Below are 21,183 nucleotides of genomic sequence, written 5' to 3' on the forward strand. Positions count from 1 at the left end.
ATATATATATATATATATATATATATATATATATATATATATATATATATATATATATATATATATGTAAATAAACATATACACACATAGTGTGTGTGTGTATGTATATATATATATATATATATATATATATATATATAATTATATTTATTTTATTATTATGTATTTTAATTGTTTAAATTAAAAGAAATCTGATGTAAATTCCAGTTCAATTTTTTTTAAAATTCAATGTCTTGAACCATCCGAATGCACATTGGACCACTGATAATTCTCTTTGAATCACGTACAAACAAAATGTTTATTTGACACATGCAAAAAACAGCTAATTTAAACAAAAGATGTTAAAGAAAAAAAAGACATTAGAAATCCTTTAAAATTCAGTGGCGACCCTCGATGCTGCATTTACTCAGTCAGCTCAGTTATCATTGGCTGAATATTGATGGAGAGGCCACAGCGCAGGTCATGCTGCGTGTCAAGACGAATTCTTGGTATTGTCCTGATTACAGCCAGACGAGAAATCCTGCTTCACAAAGATATGTAGTTGGAAAAGGAAGGAGAGCTTTCTCTGCCTCATGAGACAAAACAGGTTCATCCCGCAGCTGCTCCTAGAACTGTGACCAAGCAACTTGAGCAAATTTCTCTCGCAGCACTTGCTTTTACTTGGGATCAAGTTCTTCCTGGCATCCATCAACATCATTCCCAATTTCTTGGACGTCCAAATCAAATCGATTGCTCACCCAGCTGAAGATCGACATTTTTGGGCAAGTATCGATCAATTTCCGTTTGAAGTTCTGCCAAGAGTTCTTGGAAAATCTCAACCAGGACTTTGATAGATAACTCTGCTGCATCTTCAAGAAATTCATTCACAGCCCAGGAAATGCTGAAATTTTTCCCTTTGACATATTTTCCCGCCAAAGGACTAATTTCCTTTTGAATGAAGAGATCTCACCAATATCAGTGATGGTCCGATTTCACCACTGCATTTCAGTGTTAAACTTGTCCAAGTGCTGGAAAATGTCACCTAAGTAAGACAGCTTTGCCAGAGAGGGTTCATCATTGAAGCGGACAGCCTTCTTTCTCAGAAATTCTTCTTCTCTCTTTAAAATTCCAATTTCCGTTCTGAGCAACATAACACGTGAAAGGCTTTTGTCCACGTGAAAGCCAGCGACCTTATGTGTGTGAAAGCAAGTGCTGGTGCACCAATCCCACTTCTTCACACAGAACACAGAAGAGTCCATAATTTGATGCCCTCACCTTGATGAAGTTCACAATTTAGATGGCATCTTTCAGTACCGAGTGAAGTGAAGTTTTGCCAAGTTATCTCGATGCAAGAAGCAATAAATGATGACAACATCAGGGCTGACCTCTTTCACTTGCGTACAAAATCCTACTCGACTTCCCATCATGGCTGGAATTCCATCAGTATAAACAGCACAGCAATCCATCCAGTGAAGGTTTTGCTGCTTGAAAAAAAAAACTGTACATTTCGAAAATATCTTAACCGGTTGTGGTGGTGCCAAGTGGCTCGGAAAATCGAAATTATTTAACAATGTCATCATCTGTGCTGTACCATACAAACACCATGAGTGAGGGTTGTCCTTCAAATCCACAGATTCATCAATCTACAAGAACAACAACAGGCATTTTAAAGGCCATTTTCCCTGCTAGAGCGGGGTTAGCCTTGCGGACCCCATGACAATCTTCTCCACTTTACCCTATTTCCTGCACCTCCCCTTGTTAACCCCCCTAACAGCATTTCTTCCACCACCTTTAGCCAAGTCTTTCTCGGTCTTCCCCATCCTCTACTTCCTTCTACATTAATTTCCATCATTCTTCTTTCCCAGTCACTTTCATCCTTCCTCAACACATGACCCAACCATCTCAACCTGTTTCTCTTCACAACATCCATCACAGGCTCTATTCCCATCATCTCCCGCAATTCATCATTTGTCTTCCTCTCTCTTAACGATATTTCACACCTCCACCGAACCATTCTCATTTCCACCCTTTCCTGCCTTCGTTGATGCTCTACGTTCATTACCCATGTCTCGCTCCAATAAATCATAGCACTTCTCACACATGTGGCATACACCTTTCCCTTCAACTTCAATGACACTCCCTTCCTCGTCAGCACGCCACTCAGTTCCCGAAACTTCTTCCATGCACATCTCACTCGAGCAACCGTCGCCGAGTCTGATCCATCTTCTCCATTCAGAATGTCTCCAAGGAAGCCTGCAATGAAGCAGGTAAAACGTCACCTGAGACCGGGTCTGCTCTTGCTTATTGCTCAAATCAGCAGAGTAGATCTAGTTTACTTTTGGTTGAAAGTGCTTTCTTCTTTAAAAATGTGTCATCCCAACCGCCTCAATTTTATACAATGTGTGTGTGTGTGTGTGTGTGTGTGTGTGTGTGTGTGTGTGTGTGTGTGTGTGTGAAATACAGACTCATGTGTCACTGTCACCTGGTCTGCTGCCATTCCAAGGAGGCAGTCAAACAGAGCTCCAGTCATGATTCAACAAAGTTTCTCCTGTAAAACTTCTTCAGTCTCGATGAGGTGTCGAAGTCTGCAATATCTGTCCTTGATTCTGAATCTCAGAAAGCAAAAACCCATGGCTTGCATAATGCTGCTTGCCTTGAGGCTCTCAACATGGGAGATGGGACAAACTCGAATGGGTGAGGTGGGCAAGGTGTCGGCTGGATGGAGATGGCTTCCGCTTGCTGAGCTGCCAATTTATGCAGCCTTCCAGTGTCATGTCCTACAAGTTCTCCCCCAGGCTGCTGAGACTCCCCACCTTTTATAACCTCACCCACCCACGTCACCGCTGACGATTACAGACCCTCCGCTCCCCCTCAACATTGGTCCGTGGCACAACCAATGGGTGGAGCGAACCCCTTTCTCCTCCCGACCTGGCAAGGTGTCATGGTTCCGCAATGAGGACAATGTTTTCCCACCTAGATGAGAGAAGATGGCCTAGTCAGACACTAAAAATAACATTTAAGACAGAAAATAGAGGAAGAAAACATTAAAAACATAGGCTCACAGGAATGAGGCTTTTGAGACAGCCAATGGTGGAGGTTTGACGTTTCAAACTATACAAATTAACCACGTGTACCTGGTCGTATTTAATTACTTCACGCTTATCTAGATACTCATTAAGGAAATATCTACTCTATTTTATGCATTCATAAACCCCCAGGAGCCATTTCTACAACAATATGTACATTTACCATGTGCAGTATATCCTATTGTTAGAAACCTGGTAGTTGGTTCATGGAATGGTATGAAAATGGTTCATGATATGGTATGTTGAATCACAAACTGTGCCATCCTTTGGATGGGCATCATCAGCCTGGAGGCCCATCTGCTCGTATTAGTTTGGAGAATGCGAAAGATCCCACGGTGTCTTTCACAAAGAGGGGAGTTCAGTAATTTCTGAAATCCTGAACAAATATCAAATTCTTGCCCCCGATGGTTGAATGTCAGGCCTGGACAGCTAGTGAGTAAAACAGTTTGCTCGGAGTTATCGATGGCTCTGATGGTTACCATGCCTAATGAGTTACTGCAGCTGTGTCCAATAAGCTGATTCTAATGATAATTGAGGTAACACCAACCAACGACTGTATTATGAGACTAAGGATTCATCATTCCTTGGGTGTTGTTTCCTTGGTCTCTGAATATGCTTCGACTGAGGCGAGTGATCTCACTGGGAAGGATGCATTCCATGCCACACTCGAGTCTGTGGTTGATCAGTGCCCCAGGCGAGATACTCTTTTACTCTTTGGGGATTTCAATACATCGACTGGACCTAATAGGGATGGTTACGAGACGTGTGTTGGTCCCCACGGGTCTGGAACTATGAACCAGAAAAGCACCAAGTTCCTTGACTTTGCAAGAAGTCATGGACTTAGGGTGGCTGGTTCATGGTTTCAACGACCACAGACTCTTCGCTGGACTTGGTATTCCGATGCTTGTGGTGTGGCAAAGGACATCTGAGCATGTGCTCGTTGATGGTCACCAGAGGATGATCCAGAACGGCAGGATCTACCGTAGTGCTCAGTTCCTCAATACTGACCACCGGCTTGTGGTAGCAACTCTGAAGTTGCAGCTCAAATCTGGGACAATGGTACCATCCCAGCCAAGGCTGGATGTTGGCAAGCTCAAGGATGAGAGGGTCAATAAACGTCTGGGTCAGGCCTGGGCAGTCATGGATTTAGTGTATCATGGGGTGTGGCACTGTCGGCACCTGTGCAGGAGGACGAAAGTTCGAGTCTTCAGGTCCTTGGTGCTTCCAGTCTTGCTCTATGGATGGGAGACTTGGAATCTGAGTTGAGGAGTTTGCGAACAGGCTGAGTGGGGAGTTGGGGTATCTGGGTGCTTTGGGAGGTCCTGAAGAGTTGTGGAGTGTCTTCAAGACCACCGTCCTTGATTTTGCCAGTGGATGTCTTGGAACTCACTTTCGGGCAAAGAAGAATTTTGTCTCTCAAGGTATACTGGATACCATTGACCAGAGTCGCAGGGCCAGGCTGAATGGCAGAGCTGAGCTGTTCAGGGAGCTGAGGCGTAAAACTGTACGTGTGCTAAGGGTGGACAAGGAGGCCGATGTGTGAGGGGGCAGAGCATCACCTGTGGTCAAGGGATTCTCGTCCTGCTTACAGGGGAATTCGCGCATTGCGTTCATCCAAGCCCATCCCTCGGTGTATTGCAGTTAGAGCAGAGGGTGGTAGGCTCTGACAGAGGAGTCCGAAGTGAAGGCCCGCTGGGCCGGTTACTTTGAGTGGTTGTACCAGGCTGATCCACCAGCTGTCGAGTTGGACATCAGGGGTGTTTCAATCCCTGTTGCTGACCCTCCACTCAACTGTGGTCCACCATCGCTTGTGGAAACACAGGCTGCGGTGAACCGGTTGAAGGGTAAGGATGATCGCCAAGACTGCAACAACTACTGAGGGGTGACGCTGCTCTCAGTGCCGGCAAGGTCTTTGCTCGGATAATTCTTGATAGGGTTCGCCACCATCTGCTTGAGCACCAGCGTACAGAGCATCCAGGCTTTACACCAAAGAGGTCAACGACTGACTGTCTCCTTCCTCTTCGGGTCCTCACTGAACGCAGATGAGAGTTTTGGCAGGGGCTGCTTGCAGCCTATGTTGATCTCTGTAATCGTTCGATTTAGTGAATCGGGATGCCCTCTGGAGGATTCTTGGTCTTCGTGGGGTGCCACCAAGACTGATCGATCTGTGAGTGCTATGAGATGTGGTGGTACCATCTCTGACTTATTTCCAGTTGTTACTGGAGTTCCTGAGGGGTGTTGGCCCCCACACCTTTCAGCACTTGTATGGACTGGATTCTCGGGAGGATGTCAGAGAGATCAAACTGCGGTGCATTGTTTGAGGATGTCAAGATTTCTGACCTTGATTTCGCAGATGATATCGACATCTTTGCGGAGACTTCAGATATCCTTTTGGGGGCCCTCGAGGTGCTGAATGAGGAATCGGAGCCACTGGGATTACAGGTTTCCTGGGTCAAAACTAAGATCCAGGCTTTCAATGACATCTTGGATGCTGCTGTCCTGTCTGTGCCTGTTTGTGGTGAGGATGTTGGGGTCGTGGAGAGATTCACTTACTTTGGCAGTCATATTCATGTCTCTGTGGCTGTGAGTCAGAGGTCAATAGATGTCTGGGTCAGGCCTGCGGAGTCATGGATTCACTGGATAATGGGGTGTGGCGCTGCCGGTACCTGTGGACGAATGTGCGAGTCTTCAGGTCCTTTATGCTTCCAGTCTTGCTCTATGGATGTGAGACTTGGACTCTGACCAAGGATCTGAGATGGAGACTTAATTCCTTTGGTACCAGATCTCTACGGAGAATCCTTGGCTATCGCTGATTGGACTTTGTGTCCAACGAGCGGTTGCTGAGAGAGACTCAAATGAGATTTGTTACCTGTATAGTCCGTGAGCATCAGCTGCGGCTGTATGGACATGTGGCTCATTTTCCTGACGCTGATCCTGCTCACCAGATTCTCTCAGCGAGGGAGTCTCGTGAGTGGAGGAGGCCAATGGGCCGACCACATTCCTCATAGTTGCAGCAGGTTGATGGGCATCTCAAGGAGATGGGGATGGGCCAGGCATCTGCCTGGGTGATTGCCAGATGGAGGCCCCTGGAGTACCGGCGGAAAGTGGACGCAGTGATGCGCTGCTCTGGCGCATGCTCCCATACCTGACCTGACCTAACGGGGGTAGAAAAGATCAAGGATTTGGATGAGGGACAATAAGAGGTGGTGGTGAACAGCTGTTTTGAAGGCCTGGAGGGAAGAATGGAATTGAACAGAGTGAGGGAGTTTATTCCAAAGGCCGGAAAAAAGAGGAATGAAAGAGTGAAGATGAGCAGTGATTCGTGATTTTATAGTTTTCCCAGAAGGGTTGTTGGTGGACCTTGAGCGCCTTGCAGAAATATGGTGGGGACAAATCGCAGACAGAGCGGTTGGGGGCTGGTGGGGGGGGGAGTGAGACTGGAGAGGAGACGGAAGAAGACAGAAAGACCACCGACCTTCCTGCGGTGAGAGAGTGAGAAGCCCAAAGACTCAGCCTCATCGTGGAGATACCAATGATCCTAAATGCCTTGGTTTCCACAGCGTGCAGCCGAGAAAGGTGAGAGGCAGGAGCACCAGCCCAGAGGGGAGAGCAGGACTCTATCAGGCTGTGGACGAAAGCTTTGTATGTGGTCAGGAGCTCAGGTGGGCTGAGGAAGACTGCACGACAGAGGATTCCCAGTTACCTGCATAGGACTGGCTTTGGAGGCCAGGTTGGAAATGTGGCTTGCCCAGGAAAGATCATGGCAGATAGTGAGACCCAGAAGCTTGAAAGAAAGGACTTCTTCCAGAGGGTTGTTGAGAATGTGGATGCGGGGGGTTTTCCAAACGGTCCTTTCGGGGAGACATAGTGAGAGTGTGATTTGTCCTTCTATCCAATCATCGTCTCCATTTTCTGCCAAGCAGCATACTATTTATTTCATTTTTAGCTCCAATTGCAAACTTGAGTTTATAATCTGCCTTGAACTTTGTCTATTTATCTCGACCATCTATTTATTCCTGAACAGCTTCCACTTGAGATCGATCTCCATCTAAAAAGGCTTCTCTCTTTTACTTAAGTAAGTCCTTCAGCTCCTCGGTAATCCATGGCTTGTTTTTACCCCGCACGCGTAAAGCGAAAAACGGGCTTAATCAATTGGTTCACTTTGTCTGTCTGTCTGTCTGCAAATGTCAGTTTATGATCGAGGAACAACTTAGTTTCAATTGCATGTTATATTTTGAACACGAACCTGAATATGAATCAGAAAACCAACCTGCAGTTTAACAGGACTTTGGGTCTGAATTTGACAAATTGTACGGAATCTCATCCTGAGCGCACATACATAGAGGAGTAATTTAATTTTTTAGTCTGTCTGCCTATCTGTCAGTCAAAAAAAAATGAAAATCATTCCAAATTGGAATCTTTGTTTTTTGGAATCTCATAATGGATACAAACAACAGGCATGAAGACGTATTGTTGTGGGGCCGGGTCTCGGTGATGAGCATGACTGCTGGAGGAAGCAGTAGAGTCGGCTCCACCGAACACCCGGAATTTAGGTCGTACCTTTCAGATAAATCCGAAAGGTCACGGGTCCCTTATCGGACCAAAGATTGCCAATAGGTCGACCACGTGGGATAGGGTCAATTGCCAATTTCAATATACCTAAATACCCACGCAGTCTAACTACCGAGGGACCACACCCTCGGCCGACTCTGTCCGATCCGAGTCGCAGGTAACGGCTCGGATCCGGCGTAACCGAGCGGAGTTACCAGAGCCGCGCCGGACCAAATGAACAATTTGCCAAAATTGGCAAATTTGCCCCTGTGATTGGCCAAAAGGGGTGCCAAGTCCGCTGATTGGACCGGGAGGGGGGGGGGGGCGTGGCGGGCATCACAGCAGACTGCTCCTCAAACAGGAAGATGAGTAATATTGTCCTGCATTGGCTCCCATTGGCCGAACGACGGCAAACTTGCTCGCATCTCTCTGATTGGTCGAGAGAGATGCCAAGTCCTTCATTGAACTCCGCCCACCACAAGTGTTATGGCGTCAGGATGGAGCGAGGCGAAGATGTTGTTATTGTAGTTGAAAATATCAAAGAAAACCCTGACTATCAAAATAACTCTGCAGCACACGAACATTTAATCACCCATTAAACAAAGGGACGGGACCCTGACTACAAACACATACTTACCGATATAACTGATCTTTGGGACCTGAATGTTGAGTGCTCATGGTTTCCAAATTCGTAACAGTATGCTGCATGTTCGACAAGGCGGTGTTAAAAGACGGTCCATCAATGGCGGTAAACCTCCCAAAAAATATTTATTTGTTATTTTTTTCTACAGCCTTTAAAATTCTTTATTTCATTTCAATTGAATTATATACTTGAAGACTGTGGAACACAAATTGCCTTTTTAGCACTTTCAAAACCCTTCCATTTAGCAGAACTTGGACAAAATATTTACACTACCTCATGCCCTGAGGACAGAATAACTGTGAGATTCAGCATTCAGACAAACATGGTGGCATCTAGTGCTGTTTGTTGAGTGCAAAATGTAAGGCATGAGTTGAAAAGACCCTTCCTATCAGATGTCCTTTATCTCAAGACTTCGTGGGTTAAGGTGTTCTTTAAACTCTCTCGTTCTGATATGTTTTAACAACTCTATAAGGGATGACAGAATCAACACAGAACTTGATGTACTCAGAGATAACTCACCCTCACATCCACTGACACAGATGAATCCATGAGTACACACCGATCTGTGCAATCAAAACACGCCCGCAACTCCTCGGTGGTATCCATGCTCCAAACGCGCCGTTCCTGGGTAACCGCTTTGCACATTTTCAGTTTCTGCTTATAAGATGGAAGCAAAGAATGTTATTGTGGTCGGAGTTTCCCAGCTGGAGACAAGCCTTCGATGAACACGCATGAGGAATGTTTGTATCGCCTACATCCAGCGTTGCATCATTCCGTATATGTTGCTGTACATGTTGATCAACTGTTTGCAATATGGTGTCCAATGTGCGCTGATTGAAATGTCCCAAGATCATTGTGGCTGAATCAGGTGATAAAGCCTCACCCTGGAAGTGATGTATTCACTTGCTGTTGTTACATTGGCTTGTGATGGAATGTAGACGACCAGTATAATAAACTGATCAAGTTCCCTCGGTAAATATAAGGTTGAAGCCGAGCCACAAGCAATTCATAATCAGGTGTGCATACCTTGTCCTTCACTGACCTTCACTGACTTGATCTTTGCTGACCAATTGTTACACCTTCTTCTCATGTTTGATGGTTCTCCAGATCCATTGCACATTCCAGTTTTCCAGAATGAAGCCAGGTCTCCGTGAAACATAGAAGGCATGCTTCTCTGTACTCATGTAGAAACTGGACATTTACACCAAGTTACCTTCGTCAGAGGAAAGGGTATTGCGTTTGGGTCTGTCTGTCTGTCTGTCTGTGTCTTTGTTTGTCTGTTACTTGCAAAATCGAAGATTTTTCAAGTATATTGGTCGGTCAATTTTGTTATTCTGTCTGTTTGTCGCCTACAGGTCACAATTTTAAACCCATCTTCACGAAACTTCACCACATGGCAGAGTTTGTCATGAGGAAGAAGCCGATTGTTTTTGAGGTCAAAAGGTCAATAAAGGCCAAAGGTCAACAACTTTGGTGAGATTTCTGAAATCCTCAATTTTCATTCGATTTACTTGAAATTTGAAGAGGATTTATATTTCAGGTCATTGAATTCAACCAGCCAATTACTCTTGACGTCAACGTAGACCAAAAGGTCAACATAGGCCCAATGTCAACAACTAAGGTGGACTTTCTAAAATTGTTAATTTTCATCACATTCAGTTGAAATTTGAAGAGGAGTTGTATATTTGGTCATTGCATTCAACCACCAATTATTTTTGAGGTCAAATTTGTTTTTTGGATTTTGCAAGTGTTATTCTCTGCATGACATCTTCTTCTTGTTTGTTTGTTTGTTTGTTTGTTTGCACAGAACGTGTGTTTTTCTCTGCAACCGCCTGTCGGATTGACACAAAATTTTCACCATAGGAGCGACTACTCATGTAGAATGTTTTAATGATAATTATGATGGCATAAGACATGTGGTGTGGTAGCCACATTGGAAAAAGGAAAAATTTGGTACTCTGTATCTCCGAAACTGCTCCAGAGAAAAAAAAAACAATGAAACTTAGCATGTGGCAAATCTATTTATTTTATTTTATTTTTTGAACGTCATAGGTGCCTTTGTTGCATAATGTAGAATGCTACATCCAATTAGTATGAAAAATTTTGAGGATCATCTTGGGATAAATTGGTCAATAGAAAAAAGAAATGATGACGTTATCGGTCACGTGGTTGGGCAGCCATTTTGTTTTGAAAAAAGAAACCTCCAAAAATATTCTCTGAAATGGCTGAACAAATTGAGGCAAAACTTTACAGCTGTGACTGCCTATCCATGAGGAACAAAACGTTCCCACCTATGACATCATAGGTCACATGTTTTGGCAGCCATGTTGGACTTACCTGAAAACTTTTAAAATATTCTTCTCCAGAACGGCTGGATCGATCGAGAGGAAACTTCACACACATATTCTCCAAGCCTTGGGGATATGAGGGTGTTCACGAATAAGTGGCAGGTCACATGATCTTGCATCCATATTGGATTGAGCAAAAATCTTTAAAAAATAATTTGCTTGAACCGCTTCATAAATCGATGTGAAAGTTCAATATTATGATCTAGTAGCGATGGGGAATATACAGGTATGTTTTAAATTTAAACCTGATCAGATGCATGGTCTGGCAAGGAGAATTTATAATTTTTTTTGATCTGGGTTCTTTTTTTCTTTTCTTTTTTAAATCGGGCTCATTTGGCTGCTCCTGGATGGGTGTGGTGGTAGAGTAGTAACAGTTGAAACCCGAATCATATCCAGGTAACTCCTCACGACTTCATTTTTGCTTTTTGCTTGTTCGGGTTCCTTCTGATGACTCCAATGCAGTGCTGTGCCTACAGTATTTGGTTTTCCATTTGATTTGAATTCCATTTATTTTAATCCCATTCTGAATTCAATTAAATAATAATAAACGTCATGGGTCAGGGTCATGTGTCCGATCAAAGTGGGATGTGTTGGTACCCGGTCATCACTGCCAGCAGTTATAAAGTGGCAGTTTTCTAGTTATGTCTGTTCTTAATTATGTAACACACCAGTACACAAAAACCACACAAAACAAGTCCTGGTGAGGTCTGCTATCTCTGATTGCTCTTTTTCTTGTTTGTCCATTTTGTTTTGTAATGAACGAACATTTCCCATAATTATGATCGGCAATGGCAGCTTGAATCCCACTTCCGAACACGCTGATGAAGACCACCTTTCTTGCTTCCTTTTCTCAGTCGATTTTTCCGTGGAAAGTTCTCGTAGCATTCCAGTTTGGCACACACCTGAGGCTGAGAGCTCAGCAATTCTAAATGTGTGTATGATATGCTGAAGGCTGAAGCCTGGTTGTAGCTGTATGTTAGCCGTTCGTGATAAAAAGCCACAACATAGGGAAAAGTAGTCATAGGTCAAATAGGATGAGTGATGTATTTGGAAAGAAGACAACATAATAACAATGAAAAAGACGCCGATCTTTTAGACCTTTAGACTCCAACTACTGCTGGGAAGGCAATGACAAATCACCAGTGTAACCCATGTCAACAAACTGTTTTGGCAGCACCGACACTCTGTAACAGTGTATGGCACATCAGAATCAGAATGTAAGGCTTCTCTTGGCCAGAAACTGAGCAGCTTCATTTGGCTCACACTGTTGACCTCAAACAGAAATATATTTAGAAGATTCCAGCTTGTCGAGGTAATAAGTCAGCACGAGCGACCCTGATTAAATATCTGTTTGTCAAACAGTTCTACAATGCAATGAAGCACAAATAGTGATTCTGAAGAAGCAGGCATGAATGATCCTTTAACTCTGAAGAGAGCTATGTGGGACCTAAACTTTTAAGATGTTGTGGTTTAACGTTGTAGAAACCACACTTTTTTTTTCTTAAAATTACATCGTTTACTTAATCACAGCAGTACATACTAACTACTACCACCATCACTACTATTATTAGCCTACTCCTCTTTACCTGGACCAATTATTTCCATCTTCTGTGCCGTGATGTTCTATCCCACAAGTGGTTGTGGAGAAAAACACGAAAGTTCTGTGCAGACAAACAAACAAACAAATGGACACAATACCCTCTCCTTCGGTGAGGGTAATGAGGGTAATGATTCGGAGGGGCAAGGGTATTGTCGGCGAGACAATACCCTTCATGTACGATGTACCTATGCATTAATGCCGGTCTTTTGATCTGATATATATCACCATTGATTGAGGTATCTCTTGGGTATTAAGATAGTGATCGAGGTATGTAACCACCTCCTTAATTCCCATGGAGGTTGGCATACCTCGATCAATGTTCTGTTGATTTCATTATTTGTATCAAAACTGTAGTTCATTGCTTAACATAGTTAAACTGTCAGGTCAGGTCAGATTAGATCTGTGACTGGCTACAGGTACCATGTAAGCCTGTACTAACCTGTTCCATGGTTGGGTTGTCGGCGACGAAACCATCTCCTCCACCAAGTTTATTGGTGAGGATGGTGTATGATATGGACACTGTGGAAGATAAAATAATTATATTCATGTACTCTCAATTATAATTGTTGCTGGTGCTTTATAAATTTAATATTTATGCTATAGTCGAATTGGTTGTCAATTGTGTTTCCCTTTTGTCTGGGTGTTGAAGGGGGGGGGAGGGGGGATGTCTTGCTGTGCTTCAGGGTGGCCTGGTCGATGGCACTGCAACTTTTGTCATGATTATGTCATTCTCTTTCACCTAGTGGACACGTATTGCAGTTTGAGTTCTTTTCCCTAATGCTTATCGGACCCATGTACTCACTGCCTTTTATATACACAATTCCTTATATTCATTTCTTTGTAAGACCGATAACCTAATGTCTTATCCTCTCTCACCAAGGCCAGCTGAAGGTCGGGGGTCAGGAAGAACATGGGGTGAGAATATCTAATTTTGACAGAGAGGGTCAGGTTTCAGGAGTTATTACCATCTGGGAAAGGAAAATATCAGAAAAGGAGAAAATAATAGGGAAACAAACAAGAATTGTAATGAGGATGTTAAACACATAAACGACAGCAACTTTTAAAATTGATCTCTACTAATAATACACTAGAGTTTACCTTATCCCGTGCTGTCTTGAGAAACAAGGACATGGGCGTGATTTCCGTGTGGCAAGTTTGGTTGGTCGTGATGAGGTAAAGAACCGTACTACTTTGTGCAAGTACTGCTCAACTAAATTGTTTTGAAAGTGCCAAAAGTCGATTTGTGTTCTCCAGTGTAGTGTAATTAAATTTAAATAAAATAACGATTTTAAAGGTTGTACAACAAAAAGATTTGGGAAGTTTATCGCCATTGATGCCACCTCGATTACAACACCTTATTTAACACATTACATTAGTTATTCGCGACTGTTGTTTGTGTCCTTTATGACATCCTTCAAAACAGTAAGCTTCCTGTTTGGAATTATTTCCAATTTTGTTTGACTGTTTTGTTTGATTTTGGCAGATAGACGACAAAAATTATCTCACTCCATTCTGCGCATGCATGATTGGGACAAATTCAGTGCCTAAAGGCCCTGTCACACCTTGACGATTTAGCCAGCGTATGCCTGACGTATGCAAAATTTGGCTAAAACGCTGGCACACGTCGAATACGTTATGGGTAAGTTTGTATACGTTAAGAGCACGCTGGCATACGTCGTAGTACGCTGGCTTTTTTTTTGTAGTACGCTGGCATACGTCTTTGTACGTCGAGGTGTTACACAAATTTTCCATGCTTGAAATTTTTTGACGTATGCCAGCGTATGACTCACACGTTCCACATAATGCTGGCCATAAGTTGTAGGCACGTCACGCGATCGTTGACACACGTCGACACACGTTACTTGTAATTTACTCATAAGTCGAAACACGTCGAGGTAATGTTTAGCGTACCGGAAACTTATTTCTAACCTATGAGTAACGTGTTGTAGGCACGTTACGCAATCGTTGACGCACATCGACACACGTTACTTGTAATTTACTCATAAGTCGGCAAGCAGCAGCTTCTTCACTCACTGCAGATCTGGATAAAATCACAAACTGGTCCAACACGTGGAACATGTCTTTCAATCCAGACAAATCTCACACTCTCACTATGTCTCTTTGAAAGGACCGTTTACAAAACCCCCCCATCCACTTTCTCAACAATCCTCTGGAAGAAGTCTTTTCTTTCAAGCTTCTAGGTCTCACTATCTGCCATGACCTTTCCTGGGAAAGTCACATTTCCAACCTCGCCTCAAAAGCCCGTCGCCGACTGGGAATCCTCCGTCGTGCTAAGTCCTTCCTCGGCCCTCTTGAGCTCCTGACCACTTACAAAGCTTTTGTCCGTAGCCTGATGGAGTACTGCTCTCCCCTCTGGGCTGGTGCTCCTGCCTCCCACCTTTCTCGGCTTCACGCTGTCGAAACCAGGGCATTTAAGATCATCGGCATCTCCCGCAATGAAGCTGAGTCTTTAGGCCTCTCACTCAATCACCGCAGGTTGGTCGGTGGTCTTTCTGTCTTCTACCGACTCCTCTCCAGCCTTGCCCCCCCTGCTCTCTCTGCGATTTGTCCCCACCACATTTCCACAGGGCGCTCAAGGTCCGCCAACAACCCCCTTCTGGTAAAACTACCAAAATCACGAATCACTGCTCATCTTCACTCTTTCATTCCTCTTTTTTCCCGCCTTTGGAATAAACTTCCTCACTCTATTCTTTCCAATTCTTCCCTCCAGGCTTTCAAAACAGCTGTTCACCACCACCTCTTATCTTCCCCCATCCAAATCCTCGATCTTTTCTACCCCCGATAATCCACCCAAGCCCACTTCCTTCATTTCTCCTGCTTTCCTTCCTGAAAGTCCCTGAAATGTCCATCTTCTCTTCGCCATGTTCCCCATCCCATCCCCATCCCTCTCCCTTCCACAGTTCACCTAATGTGTCTGTTCCCCACTGTTTTGTCCCTTCCACTCCCGCCCCTCTTGTCTCATGCCTCCTTGCTGTGAGTTGTGTGTTAGCTCTCATACGAGCCTCGACAAAGGTATACAAAAAAAAAAAAAGTCGAAACATGTCAAGGTAATGGTTAGCGTCAGTGTTCCAGACTCCCTGGTTTTTTTTCTTTTTTTCTTCGGTATGACGGTCATGTTGACACTTCGATTTCTAGTGCGGTTATAATATAATATAATTAATAGGCTGCCGCTCAACGATTTAAATCATAACCGCACTAGAAATCTAAGTGTCAACATCACCGTCATGCCGAAGAAAACCCCCCCCCCCCAAAAAAACCAGGGAGTCTGGAACACTGACTCTAACCATTACCTTGACGTGTTTCGACTTATGAGTAATGTGTGTCGACGTGTGTCAACGATCGCGTAGCGTGCTTACAACTTATGCCAGCATATGTGGAACGTGTGTCATAATGTGGAACGTGTGTCATACGTCAAGAAATTTTCAACATGCTGAAAATTTCTTGACTTACTCGGCGTATGACGACGTATGCCAGAAAACTACGACGTATGCCAGCGTACTACGACGTATGCCAGCCTGTTCTTAACGTATACAAAACTTACCCATAACGTTTTCGACGTGTGCCAGCTTGGTTCGGCAAATTTTTCATACGTTGGCATATGCTGGCTAAAACGTCAAGGTGTGACAGCGGCTTCACACTTCGATGTCAAGTGCGGTTATGATTTTAATTGTCGAGCCGCAGCCTATTAATAGCCTACGCCACGTGATGGTCGGCAATATGCTGCCGCGCTCTGCATAAGTTAGACTATCGTTGGGCATAGGTTGTGAACGCCGACAACACGCTCAGCATTCGTTGGCATAAGTTATCTATATGTGATTAAAACGTTCTGTGTAAGTTACTAATACGTTATGCATATGTCCAACACGTTATTATACGCCCAAAACTTAAAAAAAACATCAATAGTTCAGCGTACGCCAGCGTTTTACATACATTTTGAGACCTTGCCATACGCTGGCTAAAACGTCAAGGTGTGACAGCCCCTTAAGTACAGTTAAACTACAGGTTCGCTTTCCGTTTCGTGTTCAAAATGTTATAATCAATGGAAATAAAGTTGTTCCTCGGTCATAAACTGGTGTTGGTAGACAGAGAGAGGTGAACCAATTGCCTTACCCCACTTTTCGCTACACGTGTGTGGGGTAACTACATGGTTGCAAGAAATGAATTGCATTAGTGGTGCAAAATAACCCTGGCATGCATCTTTGAATTTGTCTCCAAAATGTCAAGAACATAAAATAATAATAATCAGCAATATTTCCATCTCCGAAATCATTCAAGGGGTCCCATAGAACAACTCCGCAAAGTTTAATACTTGCAGCAAAAAGTGCACAATTCATCTCAAAATAGTCACATATCCACAACATTAATACAACTGTGTCAACAGCTAAATTAAAGGATGTTGCATCAACCAGGTTCGAGTTAAATGTGCACACGTATCCGGTAATAAAGATGATGCATTTGCTTTGCAAACGAGAGAAGACGTGGGAGGGGGGGGGGGGAACCTAGGGACTCGAAACCCATGCCATCTTTCTCTATATAATGTGCAGTTGGCCCCAAAAGAGAATTGTCGATATGAACAAATGTTTATTCAGCTGAAATTGAATGGCTGTAGCTGAATTCTGGAAATGAAATGCGTTCTTTTATTTCAGAGACTTAGCAAGTACTTCCAGCTGTGCAATGCTGTTGACCTTTAACAAGTTGTCTTCAATACAACCGTTCGAGTTTTACATCCCTTTTTCACAAGTAATATCAATGAACTTTGGTGCAGGAGGAGGCTATTTTGGTCCATCTTGCCTGTGCTCCACCTGATTCCAGAAACCATCACCCATCCTCACGCAAGCCACCCACAACCTTGCCAATGCTTCTAGGTACCTATCCAATTGCTATTTACTCTGCCTTTCCCCTGTTGCTGGACTCAAACTATTCCTGGCAAATTAAAATTCTCCACCATCACTATTCAAAACTATTCACTTATCACGTGCCTTTCTGAATTCTAAAACGTTCCCCTCTTTCCTGCTCATCCCTCACACCAGGAGCCCTATAAATGAATCCTATAAGTATGTTACCATTCTTACAATCTCTAATCTCAATCTATACAGAAGCCTCTACATTAATTCCCTCCTTTATGTCGAGCCTTTCTCTCATTACAACACCGTCTTTGACCAAGATTGCCACACCTCCTCTCCTTTTCTCTTTACTCTCACACTTATAAACCCTGTAGCCTTTAATTTCCATCCTCGAGTTGGATTACTTTCAAAACCAGATCTCATTTACAGCAACTATGTCATATTCCGCGCCAGCTACACTACCTTCCCACTCTTCCATCTTTCCATTTATGCTCCTGGCATTCGTATAAAATACCTTTCCCTTCCATTAAACACCCCCTGCTTCTCTGACCCTCCAACCACATCCTCAGCCTCCAGTTTAAAAAAGTTCCAATTTATTTCTCTCGAACAACCGTGATTCTCACCGCCCCCACTTCTATTGAGCACCCTAACACCTGTATGCATACACTCACCATGACCATGCAGGGATTCCCCCCCCCACTACATATTCACAAACCTGAACCCCTCCCCCTACACCACTTCTTCAACCACTGGTTAACATCCTTTGCTCTGCTACAGAAATCTGCACTAACTCCCACCCCTTGGTAGAATACCTGAAAAATCATCCGCACGACAATCCTCGTGCACACTCCCAGCATTCCCATCAATTCCTGCACCCACAGCCCTCCCAAGTCCCAACACCAACCACACCAACCGCAGCCCCAACACCATCACTCCCATGTGAAACCCCCTCAACTGCAGTAACCCTACTCGCATAGCCTGCATCCTCAACTTCGCCTACACTCACCCGCACCCACCCCACCGAGAGTGGCAAACTCACCCATCACATACAGTCTGGCACCCACACCCTATGCACCTCCAATGCCAGAAGCACATTCCACAACCCCATCATTGCCTGCACCCTCCACACCTCTCGTGTCACTCACACCGACTGCACCCAAAGTCACCTACACCCCACCCACCACATTTGATGCTCTTCAACCGATCCACCACCCTCTGACAAATCCAGCAAAGATGTTAACGTTAACCATTTTCTCAGTTTACCCAACAGACACCTCCAAGCATTCATAGCAGGAAAGACCCCCACACAGTCGCCACCAACCCAAGCATCGCCCATAAACAACACCCATTGCACTATTTATAACCATTCATGCATTTGTCCCTGGCCTTGGGCTTATTAAGTGACATCTGCTTCTGCTCTCCCTCTTCCTCTTCAGGCTTATACCCCTTGGTGCCACTAGCGGTAGTGGGTTGATCACCAACACACTCAGTTGACTCGACTTTGGGGAGCCCCGTTTCGTTATGAGATCCACTCCATCCATGCTTGTTCCTTCAAGTTAGCTCCACGATGCCAATCAGAATCATGCCCTCCATGAATTCCAAATCCATCTGCGTGCCTGACCTCCCCCTTCTCACCCCCACCCCACCTCAACTACTGTCACCTACTCGCCCACCAAAAGGGAGCACCCACTACCCCCAGGAGGCTGCCCAGACCCATCAATAGAGAACACTGTGGAGTGAGGACCCTTCACCCTTGTCTTCAATCAGATACTTGGAGGTCCGGAAAACAGGGCTGGAACTGTATATAATGATTACTGAAAATGAAGAAAAACACAAAATTAAGTCCAGGCAAGATTTTTTTTGCATGAAGCTTAGTTTTAGATAAAGGGACATTGTTTTTTGTGCCAGCTGGCCTGCTGGGAAATTCCACCCCATTATGAGCTCCAGCTCATAGGCTCCAATTTTCTGACTGTGCAACCTTTGCACAACGTTTGGTTTTTTATTTTTAATTCTCTGTGATGAGAAGTTCAAAGTACAGTAGTCAGTTTCCACACCATGCAAGGTGAGCACAATCCTAAATCTACTTCTACTACTAATATATGACTTCTGGTACAACTACTACTTTAACAGTCTCAATTATTTCCATCTTGTGGGGTCCGCCAGAAAGGTTTCATGGCCGAAGTCTTTCATGAACCGGCTGGTCAAGACTCGCGTTTGACTGGAGCTGAATTGGGCAGGAACTGTAACTTATTTTTTCTTTGTTCAGGGGGGCTGGAGATAACTTTCCAACTCTTCGTGAAAGATACCTGTGGGACATTTAATATTCACTAAGTAATGCGAACGCACTTTGTGATGCAGCATTCTGCACCTGATCCAAAAGTTTATGGTCGTGTCAGAAATCGTTCGCAGACTTACAGCTCAAAGGTAAAGTGTGCTGGGGCTACCTCAACACCATCCTGTTGGACAAGACAACACTTTTTCGAAAACTAGTTCAAGTACCCGGCGTTTCCCAGGGAATGTCAACGAAATATGTTTTTAAATATTTCCTGCATGACAAATTGGGGAATGGTGGTCTTATGCTTTCATAAGAATTACCAACCTTGGGCGTTGCAGAATTGCGCTTGGACCGCTTTCCCTTCTTTTAACCTCTTTTTATTAATTTCATTTTTTAAATACAGCAAATCTCTACAACCTCAGCATATGATCTTCACAAAACATATTGCTCAAACGCTCCTGGGAAAAACCCAGGCAGTCTATAAGAACATATTCACTCGAGGACTGAACACGGAATGTTGTTATAAACTTGTGTAAAACAATCTTTTTAATTACAGGTGCACATGTAATAACGATAATAATTAACTTTGTGTTGTTGACAACAAATCACTAAATATATATTCAACGTACGATCTTCACAACAAAACATATTACTCGATCGTTCCTGGGGAAAAAAAATGCAGGCAGTGTTGCAGGCAGAAAAGAAATTAAAATGTAGGCAGAAGAAAAGAAATGAAAATGTAGACAGAAGAAAAGAAATTAAAATGTAGACAGAAGAAAAGAAATTAAAATGTAGACAGAAGAAAAGAAATTAAAATGTAGGCAGAAGAAAAGAAATTAAAATGTAGGCAGAAGAAAAGAAATTAAAATGTAGGCAGAAGAAAAGAAATTAAAATGTCGCCAGAAAAAAAAATGCAGCATAAGACTTCGAGGCCTGAAGGCCAATTATTTGATTTTATTATTATTATTATTATTATTTTTGATCTGTGTTCCTTAATTTTAAATTTTTTCCAATTTTTATGCAAACATAGCCCTCGACCTTCCTCTGGATGAAAGAGGAGGCCATGCAAAGTTTGGTTGCACTGGTTCTTGCAAGGTCTGAATGCATAAATGAACAAACAAACACAAAGAAGCTTAATTCTTTATATATTAGACAAGAAACAGTACAATTTCACTATCTTCTGATATAATCACTTGGATGATATGCAGAGCTCCTCTTTAAACTACAATATGCACAACTACAATTTATTGCATGAAGATTTTATAGCGATAAAGTTCGCTCCCTTCTCCCCCTCCAGCATGGGCCAGGGACGTGACGTCACCACTCGCATTGTTGTTGCAGCAGTGGTCCAACAATTGTATGACCATCCATTTTGGCCCTTTGGGTTAGGACATGTGTGTTTGAATGACCATGTACTTCAGCCTTCGGGTTGTTGTGCATGTGTAGTTCATGGTTTTTTTTTTTAATCTTTCTTATTATTAAAAAAGCCTCCTTGGTACGACAGTGCGTTCCGTGATGCAACGCCCCCTGCCTGCATTGTATCACAACAGCTTTATTTGAATCAGATTCCACAGCGAATGGAACCAAAGAAACAGACAGCCGATGCCTGAACATTGGCTACCTGAGTTGGCCTGCCTACCTGCACAGTAAGAATATCAGGTGTGCTTCTTTCGGATTGCATATTGTACCCCCTCGTCATGGTAATTCTGGTTCCCGGAGGGAGGCATTAAGTGTTTAAGTCTTGGTATCTGTGTTGTCCCGCTTGTTGAAGAATAATTTTTCCATTATTTTTAAAAATTATTTAATTTTTCAATTATTTTGATTTTCCTGCACTTT

The 21,183-nt window shown here is 43.6% G+C and overlaps 1 long non-coding RNA gene across 1 annotated transcript in view; it reads left to right on the forward strand.

The window, feature by feature from the left end:
* Positions 1 to 21,183, forward strand: part of LOC147020640 (uncharacterized) — a 44,778-nt gene that overhangs the window by 17,889 nt on the left and 5,706 nt on the right. The window contains exon 3 of the long non-coding RNA XR_015061909.1: positions 20,898 to 21,006. This is a non-coding gene — a long non-coding RNA (uncharacterized LOC147020640). The remainder of the gene's footprint in view (positions 1 to 20,897; positions 21,007 to 21,183) is intronic.

The sequence above is a fragment of the Eptatretus burgeri genome, chromosome 9 (assembly GCF_056783735.1).
Source record: "Eptatretus burgeri isolate ZD-2024b chromosome 9, Ebu_testis_v1, whole genome shotgun sequence".
In the NCBI taxonomy this organism is placed as follows: Eukaryota; Metazoa; Chordata; class Myxini; order Myxiniformes; family Myxinidae; genus Eptatretus; species Eptatretus burgeri.